The sequence below is a fragment of the Haemorhous mexicanus genome, chromosome 4 (assembly GCF_027477595.1).
Source record: "Haemorhous mexicanus isolate bHaeMex1 chromosome 4, bHaeMex1.pri, whole genome shotgun sequence".
Classification (NCBI taxonomy): Eukaryota; Metazoa; Chordata; class Aves; order Passeriformes; family Fringillidae; genus Haemorhous; species Haemorhous mexicanus.
In genome coordinates this window covers 39,623,706-39,638,750 of record NC_082344.1, presented here as the reverse complement: position 1 = coordinate 39,638,750, position 15,045 = coordinate 39,623,706, and positions in this window count along the sequence as shown.

Below are 15,045 nucleotides of genomic sequence, written 5' to 3'. Positions count from 1 at the left end.
AGTAGTCTTGGAAGTTTCTGTATCACAGCAGAGGTAAGAAAACATACTTATACATAGAATTGCAACTGGAAGCACAGGAAAGCTAAAAAGAGAGCCCAGGAAGGTCTTGTCTCACTGATCTTCCACTGCTAACTACCAATTGTGATGAGAAACAGCAAAGGTAGAAAGTGCTTGGAGATAAGGACAGTCACACAGGACTGTGCTAACATGCATTTTGGTAAATTCATACAAGAATTCACTGGTAAAAAGTGTGTATAGGTGTCTATATGTACTCAACATACATCAATTTCAGAAGTGTCATTAAGTAACTACCCAGTTTCTTCTGCCTTTTGACAGCTGTGTGAACCAGGGAAGACAGCAACACTGGGAAGAACATTTCCAATGCACAAACCAAAACAATTGAACTTAGAGCCTTGAGAACAAATTTGTCTCAGAAAGCATCATCCAAAATATGCCATAGTTGCTGTCCAGATCACATGATTTAGTTCTGAATGTACTTGTGTCAGAGGGACATTTCATTTCTCATGACAATTGCCAATCACAGTGTAATTTAGCTGTACCATGAGGTACACTGTAGCCTACAGAGTAACACCCAGACTGTACAGCTGTTCCACAGGAGGAATGATTATCTGCCTGAAGATCAGATGTGCTTGCTCATTCTTACTTGGTAATCCATGGCTGTCAGAGGAAAATAATGCCAGGGAAAGTCCTGCATGCAATGACTAGCAGGATTAACACAACAAAAGCAAACATACATAACCAGTGCAGTGTAGAATTACTGAGCTGAAAATTTGGACAAATACCCATGCTTTCATCCCTGTAAAACATCTCTCAGAAAACAGCTAAAAATTAATTTTGAAATCAGAAAATTTCCATATATGTTGTATGACTTGAAGAAAATTGCTTACTGCAGTTTCTACTGGACTTCTGACAATATCTACCACCAAACCACAAAGATAATTTAAGAAACTGAACATTTTTTTACATGGTTATAGTTAAGGTCTTCATCTACTCTAAGCAAAAATCTTCCTTCAAATCTCCATGGTTATCAGGCTATATCTCCATCTCTAAAGAAATAGAATGGAGCTAAATTACTTAGGAAGAAGTTTTACATTAATTATATTGGAACAAATCTAGAAAGGATTTTATTACCTTGGACTGAAGAACTTAGATGACCCTCCTTAAAAAGGAGTTTGGATTTAATTCTGTTGCAGCAAGTATATAAGCTGAGGGTTGGGGAGGAAAGGTTTTCAGAAGAAGTATGTTGAGTTGAGGTTTGTTTAATACTTTTTAATACCTGAGACAGAAGGTAGGAAATATGGGAGTTAGTGATGAAAGCCCTATGGAAATCAGTGAAGCACTTTGCTTTGTACCATCTGAGAGTCTGACCTCTTCTGCTGCTTGCAGAAGACAGATCAAGTCTGCCCTGCAATGAACCCAAATATTCTCAGCAGATAAGTGGTATTTTAAATACTCAATTAAATTGAGATTTTACTACCTCAAAAAAAAAAAAATCTGTAGGATATTAAAATGAGTGTAGCATTTTCCTAATCTGAACAGATGCAGCGAAAGACAAGCAAGATGATGCTTGCAGGAGAATCCCCTAAGCTACCTCAGGCCTGATTCTAACTGAACTGCAAACACTCAGTTTCAGAAAACCTGCTCCAGATTGTATAATTTAAACAATATGATATGTGACCCAGCAGGGATGAGCAGGAAATCACTTGGGAGAGGTTTTATTCTCTTTATGGGTTCAGTACTGTTGCACATTCCAGGCAAGAAGTCTACACATCCTAGCTGCTTTATCCCAGTACTTGGAAACTATGATAAAAAGTTTACCTGTGGATATATCAGTGCAACTAAAAAAGGTATCTGTTTATTCTGTCACAACATTTCCTGATGAATTATGGACATTTCTCACCTGGTGCATCTTTGACATACTCTGCTACAAATATCTGTACTTAGTTTCTATCATTAATTTACTTTTTATTAAAGAAGAAAAATGGCCTTCACCATTTCCTTGTTCTATCTCTTGGATAATCTGGAGATCTCACTGAAGAACATAAAAAAATATAATAGAGAAAAGTTTTTTTCAGGAAATTAAAGCTTGTGCAGGATACAGAGTATTCTACAGGATTTAATTTTTTTTTATTTACAGAACAAATCTAAGCAACTAGATGGAACCTGAAGTCAGTTATTCATCTCCACTTTTAAGGCAGGAGCAATATTTCTAGTTCAAGCATTGTATCTGCTGTTTTAACCACAGGATACAGCTATTTTATAGAAAAACTGAAGTATTATAACAGAGATTTGTGCCGTAATAGGGGTTAAAAAAGTAAATGTTATGAGCACCACACGCTAATTTAATAACTAGATATCTGTGAACCCCAATAGCTAGAAAGAGAGAACCAGTATATCTAAAACACAGCATCCCTAGTCCTCAATTCTGTAATCTTCCACACAGTTTGATACCCACATCCCACAGAATAATTTGCAGCACAAGCAGCTTATTATATAATATGCTGGTAAGAGCTATTCTATCGAGAAGGTCTATTGGAATCAAAGGCACTATAAACTCACCTGCTGGTCTGACAATTATGGTAGCCATCTTAGAAATAAAATAATTTCAATGGTATGCAAAATTTCATATTTCACTATCAAATATTATGGTTAATCTAAAAAAAATTCAGATTTACTGATAGTAGTTGGAAAACTAAACACTACAAAGAGAACATACAGGGCAAGGCCTGGCCTTTCTTGCTGTCTCAGTGCAGGCTTTAATCCCTGTTAGAAAAAGGATGCAGGCTTTTAAACTTAAAGTGGATTTTTTTTTTCCCCAAAAAGATAAAACAATTCTTTCAGCCAAAAAAAAATTAGAAAATTCTAAGAAATCGAAATGCTTTCCCTCCAGCTAAAATTCTCGTATCTAAGATGCATTGTGAAAGAAGATCAAGCTCAGGTTAGTTAAATATTAGCCAGAAGTTAAACTTTTCCATTCACTTTAAACCTAAATTCATGTGCACTGATACTCTGTGGCCTCTCTAAAAGATTCAGAATGAGCAAACTCCTTGTGAGCATTATGTTACCTGGGTTTAAAGGATGTCATTGCTATAGAAGAAGCTGTACACTTGCATTCCCATTCATGACAAGCCTGGATTCTGCACTTTATTTTTAAATAACTATATAGGGCTTCTTCTGGCATGGAATTATGATTATATCTTTTATTGAATTCCACATGCAAAGCAATTCCAACCATTGTTCATAGAATCACAGGTGAACATTCTGGTAAAAATTACAGTCAGTGACCCAGTAACTCAAGCCTCTCCAAAAGAAGTGGTTTTTGTTCCCCATTAAGTAAGAGTTATCAGGACTGCTTGCAAATTTTCTCATACTTTTTATCCCTGTGAACTCTAGCAACTTTCATCATTTTAAAGGAGAAGCAGCATAACTTGATACCCATGTAATTATTCTCTCTCCCTCAGGTGGTCTTCACTTTCTTGCCTGCCTTCCTGTGCTCACTCAGAGACTTTTATGTGATGATAAGGATACTCTTTGATCTCCACCTGCCTCCTTGGGGCCTAAGACATTCTTTTCTCTATGGAACCACCCCGGTAATTTTGTTCCTATTGATGGTACAACCACAGTCTCCTCAAGAAACTTTATCTATGTGATTTTTCTCTTACTCAGACTTTGCACTGGGCTATATTTCATTTTATTATTTCAAGGTTACAGCAAATAAATTCATACTAACGTTAGGAGAATCAAAAGTGATGTATTTGTGTACAGCAGTATTATTTCAGACACTGGTATCTTACTGATGTGAGTATTCATGGAGGCAAAAGGGACAGTGCACACAGTGTGAGAATGTGTGCCTGTGGTTTGGTTCTCAGATACTTACATGCTCAAAGAGTCTTACTGGGTTTCCTAAAAGAAACAATATGGAACTTTAGTATTTAATTCTCCAGATTAATAAAAGTTTCCCAAACATTTTACTTTTGGGTTTGTTGGTTTTGGTTGTTTTTTTGTTTTATTTTTTTTTTTTTTGGGGGGGGGGTGTGGGTGTTGGGTAAGAATAACATTTAGGAAAACATTTTAACTGTGAGTCCTTTGCTCAGTTCTAGTCCCAAGAAAAGTGTCACTTAGCACATACCTATTTATTTTCATAAAATTTGGTGCATTTCAAGCTTTTTCCTTCACTCAAAGTCTATATCCCTAATAATTGGTGTTCTATCACAGACTGAAAGCATAAATCTAAACAAAGATAAAAGTAGCCTGACAGCTCTACAAAGACATAATTAGGAACCCCTATGTTTACTTTAAGCCACAAAACTGATGAAGAAACATACAAATCAGATGGTATCTTCATAATACCCTCACAAGATTTTCAAAGTCAATTATCATCACATTTATTTCAGATCATTCAAGAGATGTCATTTTCTCACTCTCTGAAAAAAAAATGTCTATTTTTGGGGCCACAGTTCAGTTTAACAATTCATTCACAGATCCCTGGAACTGATGCCTGGCAAGACTTTGACAACTGTGGGGTTTTTTAGTTATTGTAAATAATTGTGGTTTCTAATCAATTCAAACTCTACACTCTTATTTTCAGTCCTCTCCAAATAATTAACCATATCAAGAACGTGACAACTTGTATACCTGCTGATTTTAAAACGTTATGCTTATGTTTATCTTTCTGTACATCTTTTCTATAATTCCCTAAACTGATGCTTGCACTGGAACTACCTTTAAAAACCTGGTGAGTGACAAACACACTATGACTAACTTGGGGTTTGTCTTCTGATGTGTTCTTGAAAAATACAAAATAACTCCACAGAGCACAGGAGAAATTACTTAGGTTATATTGGCAAGAAATAGGATTTCCCTATGGCCCTAAGATAATAATTTGTAGGAATTGAGAAAAGTTCCTGTAAATAAAATACAACCTCCAAGGAGTGGCATGGTATTGCAAAAAGCCTACTCAGCTGTATAAAAAGAAAACACCAGACTTAAATCTATTTAAAAGGTAATCTAGCCTCAATGAACTCTTGGTCTTTGCACAAATATCTATATTTTCTAATCCTAGAGATGCTTCTTTCTCTGCTGCTGCACTAAACTCTCAAAGAAAAGCTCACCATTTTCAATAGAAATTATGCAATCACAAACCTCAGCATCCTATCCTGCTCTGTCCTGTCCTTTCCCATTCAATAGTTAGACTCTGTCCTGCCTTGTTTCACATTTGTGTCACTCTGCTTTTGTTACCTCTAGAAATGCAGGACTGCCATAACATAAGAACTGACATTGGCTAGATCATATTTTACATCAATTAAAGTAAAAGGAGAAAACCCTGTCATAGTTTTCTTCAGAATACTCACTCCTCCTCCTATAATCCCACAAATTTTTGGTAGGGAGAGAGAAAAGCTCAGTCAACAGGGAGCTTCTTTAAGATGACAGATTCATCTTTTAAATCACAAAATCCAAAACAATTTTACAAAGAACTTACAACTGCTAGTGATAAAAGGTTTTGATATGACTGGCCCACTGTTCCTATAGGACAAAAAGCACTTTGAATAGCACATCAAGATCCTCTGCTACTTGAACCTACTTCAGATAATTGGATATTACAACTTTAAAGGGAGATAATTGTCAAGGAACACAAGAATATGGGAAGATTTAATTATTCCCTTACAATATTTTAAATGCATTAAATGGACTATATAGGCTGGATCCAAAGATTACAGTATTCTCTGAAAAGACTCCTATTGGCATGAAAGGTGCTATGAAGCAATTATTCACTTATTTAAAATTCTTTTTCTATTTCCAAAGCCATTCAGTAGACCTGTCACTTGCCAACTGTCAGCTCACTGTGCAAGGAGCAGTAGATCAGAATTAATGTATTATTATAAAATGCATAGTCACACAGGAAACAGACTTTTTTTCTGCCATGAAAGACATCCACAAAAGAGTTTTGATAACTTTGCAAGCTGTTAGTCATGAATGTACCATGAAATTGTGGCAACAGGAAAAACAAATATTAATTAAGAAACCACAAGGCTATAAATGCAAAAGAAATCAAGCAGGCATACCTTTAATAGCCACAGTAAAAATTGTAAAACAAGAAATCTGCAAATATGAGCATGTAGGTCTTCTTTCTAATTTTTGAAAGGAAAAAAAACCTCAAGAATCAGAATATTGCATTAGCAAATATATGACTCTGCCACCAGATATTTTCATCTAAATAACCTTAGAGTAACATTTTACTAAATTTGCAAGATATAATTGTCAAAATATCCTTCCTTACTCTCTAACTGGACATTGACCAAATTCCTTATTGATCTCAGTGGAATACCAAGATTCTATTGCATTATAGCAATGATTTCATTGATTTTTCAGCATGCAGTGTGCCTGATGCAGCCATGAGATTTTCATAAATTTGAAACTATTCAACAACGGAGAGAAACTGAAAAATACGAAGACAACCTGACAAGGTTTTTTGGTGAGCTCAAATTTTTCTCCCAGTGTCAGATAGTCTGATTATAACATTCAGCTGCAGAATCTTTTGACTGAATTAAATCCTTATTTAATCTGCTACAAATGGAAAAATACTCCTTTATCCTTGTAGTCCATCTAGTACACAATACAACATTTCACATTATCTGTGGAAGTTTAAGTAAAAGCAAAGAGAAGTACAAAGAGAATTTTCTTGCAGTACATCAACCAGTAGAGCATGGATATATAAACACCAGGTCTGTAGAGCTGCCCAGCAGATGTCATTTGAACCAGAACCAGATCTAATGTGATCTACATCACATGTACCAGAACCAGATCTAATTGTCAAGCATGGTGCCAGAGGCTTCCTCCTAGCTTAAGAGGCTGTAAGGAATTAAGATCACAGTTGCCTGGCTCCCACTGTGACAAACTTTGCAAAGATGCAAGCACTCATCTACAACCACCGAAGGAAGCCAGGTGTCCCCCAAATGTGCCTCCAAGGATACCTGGAACTTGAGCAGAAAGCTAACTCACAGTGATAAAGGTGATACTATTGTCCAAGAGTTACATGAGGCCTAGGAGGAGATAAACAAGTATGGATAAAAGAAAAATTTGCACACAACTCACAATCTGAAGTTCATTTCAGCAGTCAGGACACATTATCAAAAGCATCTTGATGTACTAGGCATATAAACATAGACCTGTAAAGCATTAACAGCTTAAATTATGCCAAACTTCAGTCAAATGAGGTCCCAATGTCTCACTAGGAACATTTCAAACATTGCATCATAAGACATTTTTAGACAATTTAATTTTAAATTTCATTCAGTTTTCCCTTAGTGATTAGTCTTAAACACTTACCTGAGAAAAATTTCTCTTTAAAGCATAAGCATTGTCAAGAAAGATACAACATATTTTATAGGAAAAAAGTGTAATATAAAATTAAACTCATTTTCTTTTCAGCTATCAAATAGTCCCACTGATGTCAGTAAGATTATTCATCTGCTTAGACTGAAACAGATTTCTTATGCCCTACAGAAGTAGTGTATTAGTCACTGTCTCTTTTCTCCCAAGAATGAAAGAAATAGAAATGTGCTGTAGTAGAGTCAAAACAGGAGCAGATGTCATCTTTGACATAGCTTGACTTTGTTTTTAAATCAAATGCATTTTAGTCTGACTGTATGCTTCTAATGCTGAGTTAGTCTCAATCATGGAATTTGAAAGTACAAATTTCACACTGTTAAGAAAAGTAGGAGAGTAGCATTTTAAAATCCTAGTTTTACAATACTCACTGTAACTTTCAAATAAATACTGCAAGTTGCAATTTCAGTAATACAAGTTCTCCTGTTACCAGTTACTCCCAACCAGGAGCTCCCACAAAAGAGCAAATTGCTAGATCATTGAAATCTCTTCTGTGTTTTCTCTTTTAATAATTGAAATGTTTTCCAGTGCTCTTTAAGCCAAACCTCTCAAAGTTTTCTCATATCCATATATACAGATTACAATTACCACACTGACAAGATCATGGAAAATAATAAAGGAATAAGGACACTGATTTAAATTCTTGAACTGCCCTCAAAATATTTTTAGCAATGATTTTAAAAACATAGCAGATCATTCTCATTAATACAGATAAGGACGTGGAGAATTTTGTTTCCTCTTTAAAAATATAAAATATCCCAAATCATACCACACTCAAATGAGGGGGAAATCTTTTATAGAAGTTATACAAAATGCACAAAAGAGGACCAGTTTCATATCAGCACTTGCCAAGCTGGACAGCTAAATGTTAGGCAAATAGATGTTCCTCCAAGACAACAGAGGTATGGGCTCATAAGTCATAATTTTTAACACCACTCAGAAAAATCTTTTTTAACTCAGGTCCTTTTTCCACTGTCCAAGAGAAGGCTGTACACTGGTTAGTTATCACTTGATACAGAATTATGTGAAGAAGGTGATCTGTTACTGAGGGTACATGACCAATTTAGCATTTTCTGACAAGGATACAAAAACTAGCAATTACAAGTTGGAGCTTACTGAGTTGGACTGCAGGAAGTACAAATTTACCAAACAAATGGTGAAAAAATTATTAAAGGCTGAAACATCTTACCCAATATGGTGCATTTACCATTTTTAAAGAAGAATTTAGATTTTTTTCTTCCACTAAGAGTTATGCTTGGATCCAGCTTTCCTGAGGTAGCCTTTGGCCTGCTGCTTGGGCAAGGAATCTCAATTCAAATCTCTGCCCTAATTCTCTTGTGTCATTTTGGAAAACAGACTGCTCATTTTACCCAAAATGGTCATGACCTTTTAAGTTGTTTAGACAATTATAATAAATATTTTATTAAGTCTCTACCAAGGAACGAGGGTAATTTCTGATGCTTCTCCTCTCCAAAAAGAACTTCTACTAAAAAAGCACTGCTGTGAGCATAACCTTTTCCCCACAACCATAAGCAACTGACTACAGCTTGAACAAGGATACTGAAGCAATTGGCTGTCTGGAATGGCATAGAGAGCTTTCCTTCCTGTGATTAAATGGTGTTTCTGATCATATACTAATATCCAAGTGAGAAGGAAGTAATCTTTTGTCTCTTGTACTATTGCAGGGTAGCAGTATACAGAAAAGAGGTACCTTTGGCATTCCTTGGGCTCTCTCAAATACTAGATCTCAATAAGATTAGCATCCCTACCAATGTCCCATCACTTCAATATGGATTGCACTACTTCTAAATCCAAACAGACAGATTTACTAGCCCAGCAGAGCCAGGGCTGGCATGAAATGGACAGTTTTTGCCAGTTAGCTTTTGTCAAACATGGGATCACTCCTCCAGTCAATCTAAGGTAAAGACATCTACATTGCTAAGGCTTGGCAGAGAATCAGTTCCAGCACCCAAATGGGCTTGATAAGTACCCTCACAGGGGTACTCAGAAACTCCACTAACCAAGTCACATTACACATTTTAGTTCCTGGTAATTTAAGCACTTTATTTTTGATACTAATTCTTGGAATAGTTCTCCCCTTTCCCTCATCATCCTCCCAGATCTGCTGCAATTGCTTTGTTTTGAAACCATTCCTGCAACCACTAAATATGAGAAAAGCTTCTTTTTGATAGCCCTGCAACAGAGTAGAGCAACACTTCAAACCCAATGTCAAAGCATTTATCAAGAAAAGTCCTTCTGTCCTGCTAGGCTGTCATGGGAACAAAATTCTTTTAAGGGTGGATTTGAATCAATGATTTTGTCACATGAGAACACATATTCTCAGCTAAAAAAGCATCATGCTGATTTATATTACTGAGGAAGCCAACTCTTAGTGTGAGACTATAAATAACTTACTTATTAAAACTTGTGGCACAATTGGCAGGAATTTTATTTTTATTGTCAGCCTCACAATAAGGAACTATCACTGCTAAAAAAGGAATCCCATTGGCAGCAGATGTAGAGAAGTCAATTCATGTGCAACACTACAGCCATGCAAATCTCCTTTTATTCCTAGAAATGTGCACTAAGGTTGCAATGAAAGTCAAAATGCTAAGATCAGGAAAGCAAAAGCACGTTATTGTCCCTAGCAATGAATGCCAATGAATTACCAATGATATTCTGCTGCTAGGTCTCACTGTTTCATAAGAAACAGGCTGCAGCAGAAAAATGTAAACACTATTCCTGACACCATTCAGATTTTCCCTGTTCTTTTTGTGTAATTTAAATTTCTACTACAGCAGTTTAGTAAAGAGCCATTATTCTCCCAGATCTGAAAGAATGCTTTGGCTTTTACTTTGGTTTCCCAAAGCAAACCAGCAGGTGTGGAATGGACTCAGCAGGCTGACGCGTTCTTTTAGAAATATCTTAGTACTGCTAAAGATCAATGGAAGACAAGCCAATAATACTGATTTACTAGAATAGAAATATAAATTTGAGCACCAAAGCTACAAGTTTTCTCAACAATTTAGACTTTTGTTAACCATAAAAGTCAAAGGAAAACAGCAGATTCTTCCCATGTGTTCAGATTTTAAAAATCCTCTAAGAGATTTTCTAGTTTTACTTTACTTTGCTTTTTGATTACAGCAAATTTGCCTGACAGAGGAAAGAAGCAAAGAAAGATTAGTTATATGCTACAGCCACAAGAATAAAACTTGATTAGATAAAAATGTCAAAGGCATAAATGCACCAGATATCTAACCTATTTTAAAATTTCCCATTGTGATAGATACCCAACACTACTTCTAGTCCTAAAAATATGTAAACAGTCATTAAATTCTTCCTTTTAAAATCTATTTTAAATTTAAAATCACTGTACACCACAAGCCACCAAGGACATATCACAAATATCTGAATATACAAGAATTTCACACAAGTTTAAAATACCTTCATCTTATAAAAAACTTGGAGATGGTAAAAAAAAAAAAAAAAGTCCATCAGTCTGGCAGTTTAGCTCATAGGGAAATGTCCTCCTTTTCCTTAGTAGAATAGAGCAGAACTTGATACTTACAAGTCAGGATGCAATAAACAAAATATTTAGAACTGTATTTGAATGGTTGGCATTGCATAATTCTTATAAGGTAGATTTTTGCCAACAAATATTTTTTCCTATGCTTTTGCACCTTCACCATGAGAAGTTTAGTCCCACGAGATAAAGTCCAAAGATTCAGCTGTGCCGAGCCTGTTAGCCAAACTGTTAACACTAGGCCTGCTATATCAGTGTATTCACATCAGTCCACAAGACAGACATCAGGATGAATAGTACAACCTATTCATCCTCAGCTGCCAGGCTTACCTGGAGGCAGCCTATCCTGTCAGACAGCATAACAAGGTCAGCTGAGCTCTATCAACTCCACCTGCTACACTGAGGACAGATTCAGGTTGTACTTTGTGCTTGCAGTGCTATTTTTATTTTCTGAACTAACAGAAATCCCTATGGGTTCAATACAGAAGGATTATTAGGTGTTTAAAAGCGTTGTTCAATGCAGATTAGAATGGGTAGAATATTTAAGGTTCCTTTTGGCATTACTGGCCTGAGAAAAGGCTATGGTCTCATCCTACTCCAGAGTTCAAATGTATCACTTAGCCATTTTACATGCTGATTTCATTTTATAAAGTTTATACACAGCTGAACTCCTCTGTTCTTCTCATCTTTAGCAGGTAGGTTGAAGTGCAGCATTCTGTGATGATGTTAATGACATTGTGTTTTCTATTTAAGTATTACCTATGGAACAAAACCACAATGTACTTCTCTTTAGAATTTACAGTACTAAAAGCAGCAACACGAGCACACTTTGTGAGAGTTTTCTGTGGGGATTTTTGGGGTTTTTTTGCTGCTATGTAATCATATATAGTGATTTTAAAAAAATCAAAACAAGACACAGATTTGCCTGACAATCTACTTTTTTGTACTGAAAAGAATAAGCCTAGTTACAGGAAGACATCATGCTTTCCATGGTCTCTTTCCTGTTTGTTTTCCCACAAGAAAAAAAAAAAGGCTTCTTCTATCACTTGAAAATGTGCAATTGTAATTTTCATACTTTTTTTTTCACCTTTCTATTCGTCCTTTCACTTCCCCCTAAACATCAGATACCCCCAAACTCTCTTCTTCCTGCTTTGGAATCCCCAGTGATGAATTTTGCCAAGATGACTACCCGTGATGTTGAGTTCCTCTGAGTCATTTTCCTGGCTGCTGACACTAAATTTATAGTTGGTACTTCAGAATTTAGCTAAGAAGGATTTTGGCAATGCAACCTAAATTAGAAAGCAGCATGCTGCAGACTGAAAAAAGGGTGTCATTAAAGATGAATCCCTCTCTACCTAGAAAACATTGTGAAAAAAGGGAGGAAGACAGAAGTGGCCTCAGTAAGGGAATTTTCACATCATTTTGGATCCTTTGAACTGTAAGCAAAAAGGTATGGCAAGACAAATTTCACTGCAATCACGTTACTAAGACCAGTTGTCGTAAGTCAGGTTTAGAAATGTGTTCCCTAAATTCCCTATGCTTCCTTCCCGTTTTAGGCATGAAAAACATCTCTTCTTAAGCAAATAAAATTTCAGAGGACTTAAATGGCTTTGTATTTCCAAGGTAAATGTGTAATTCCAGTGCAAATTTAGGCTGACAATTACATAAAAACCAGTAATGCTAGAGGTAATGAAGATGATGGTACATGGCAGTGCTGACAGAGAAGAATATTCAAAACCATTCAGCTAAGTGCTAGTCCAGAATTATCCTCTTCCTTGCAATTTTGATTAAGCAAGGGAATGTCACTAAGAAATGGTTTTCTCAGAAGAACCACATGATGGAAATGAAGGTTAATTAGATTACAGCTTTAATTATCACACAATAATGTGAAGGTAATCAGTTTTTTCTCACTCACTGTCCCTTGCTTAAGGGATGCTGTCAGTCATAGCCACATCTCAGGCTCCAGCTGAGATCACATGGCTACAACATAAAAGAAATAAAGAAAAAAAAAAGAAATTCCATCTGAACCAAGAACATTTCATTCAAAACCTTATTAAATCACAAGCAAGAAAGTGCATGTTAGAAAGACTTTTGAAGAAACACACACCTCATTCCAGGCAGTATCTAGAGTGAAAGTCTGACAAACCTCACTTAAGACGAATCCAGTAAAATTCAACATGGTTATGATGGAGATAAAATCAATCCTATTTCTGTAGAGCATAAAATGTGTTTGACTTCCCTGGTTTCTCTTTACTACTTTTTCCTCAAAAAATTACTAGTTTGAAAAGTATGGCATTACATCATTTGACTGCTTCTGTTCAGCCCCACAAAGATTGAGACCCAAAGCTTTCCCTCCACCATGAGCACTGGCTGATCCTTACCCCATAAACCTCACAGACACTGCCCAAACATAGCCATGCTGTTGCTGCAGCCTGCACTTCCTTTGATTGGCCTCCCCAGGGGCTGAACATTAGAGAAGCCCCAAACATTGCCAAAATGAAAAATTCCTCCAGATAACTCCACTGTGAAGAAACTTTCCATCCATGTGATTGTGATTGTTGTTGGATAGCTTGTACACAGCTCAACAATTGTTAGGGAAAGATTAGATACAAAGTCTAAGGGTCCCAAGGTTACAGCAGTGAACACAGACCTGCTTTGAACATTGCTGGCTGCTACCTGTTGCTCCCTGCCAAGAACAGACCCTTCCCCAATTCTGACTTCTGGCTGCCTGACATCCCATGTCCCCAAACTGGCCTGTGAAAACCATCACCAAGGCATTATAATAGAGAGCTTTATTCTAATGTGAAAATAAAGCTGAAGTGGAGGGGCAGCAACTTGCATAACACCCACTCAGTCAGTTCTAATGGCAAGAACTCTAAATTCAAGAGCATAGTTTAGCTCAAGTATTCACAGTAGCATAATGCTTGTTTACCATATTCTAACAGCATTAAGTGGATTGTAACTCAGACTGCTGTTGTGCATAGAACAGCAAGCACAAAGTTTGGAAGTAACTAGCATGCAGAATTATCATAAATATTTTAGAAATTCAAAGTCAGTTACTCCCCTTATTTCTGGAGTCATATGCTACACTAGTTTTAATAGCTTTATCTTTCCTTGATATCAATAGCTCCCAGAAGATTAAAAAAGTAAAAGAAAGGACTACACAAAATTACAGTTTTTTAAACTGCAAGAGAAGTTCATTCAGATGGATAGGCAAATATGTCCCACATTTGTTCTCAACCCCATCACTAAAGACAATCTTTATTGCAATAGACTTTCACTGCAATACAATTTTTCTTGGATATAAAAGAACTTAAAACACGTGGGATGCAATTGTATAAAGGCAGATATCTCTCATTTCTAGAATTAAGATAAGCAAGGAAAAGCAAAAGTGCTATTCTAATAATGTTTTGCTTCAAGGGAAACTTTAAAAAATTTTAATGTGTTCTGATCAAGCAAGTTTTCCATTTCATTTCCCTGAAATCACGCTGTAGACCTCTACCATTATGATGAATGCCTTTTAGGTAGTAGGGTAAGTATCTCAATGGCTATGTGCAGGCAAAATCTGCCTGTGTAACTAGTTCAGTGGGTGCAACTGCGTGCACTCAGTAAAGAGCTCTTATTTCTGGAAATTGGGCCATTTAGTTGCATTTTGTCTTTTTGTGATAGTCAGTAACCAAGTCTGTGAGTACTTGCTTTTTCACATACACTGCAATTATCTGGTCTTCACCTACACTGGGGTTTTTTACATTTTCACTTGCCATTTCTAATTTCTCCAGGCTCTGATTGAGTAGACTGTGTCTCAAGGGAGAATTCCCACAGAACTTTGTTTTCCTTTAAGACACCTGAATTCGATGAGAAGAGACAGCTTCAGTAATATTGGCTGTAAAACAGATGAGCAGAATGGTGAGATGAGAAAAAGCTTAGGTCAAATTTACATTAGCATTTTACCACCATCTTCAGTAAGTGCCTTCTAGCAAAGAGGAGTTTGACATCTGGCACTTCAGTGAGATAGCCGCTTGTTCAGTTCTAAATGTGATTTCCCTGCTCCTGGAGTTACAATTATCTATATTTTCTAACAGGAATAGTTTGGACCACTATTGTGATAGCATGGA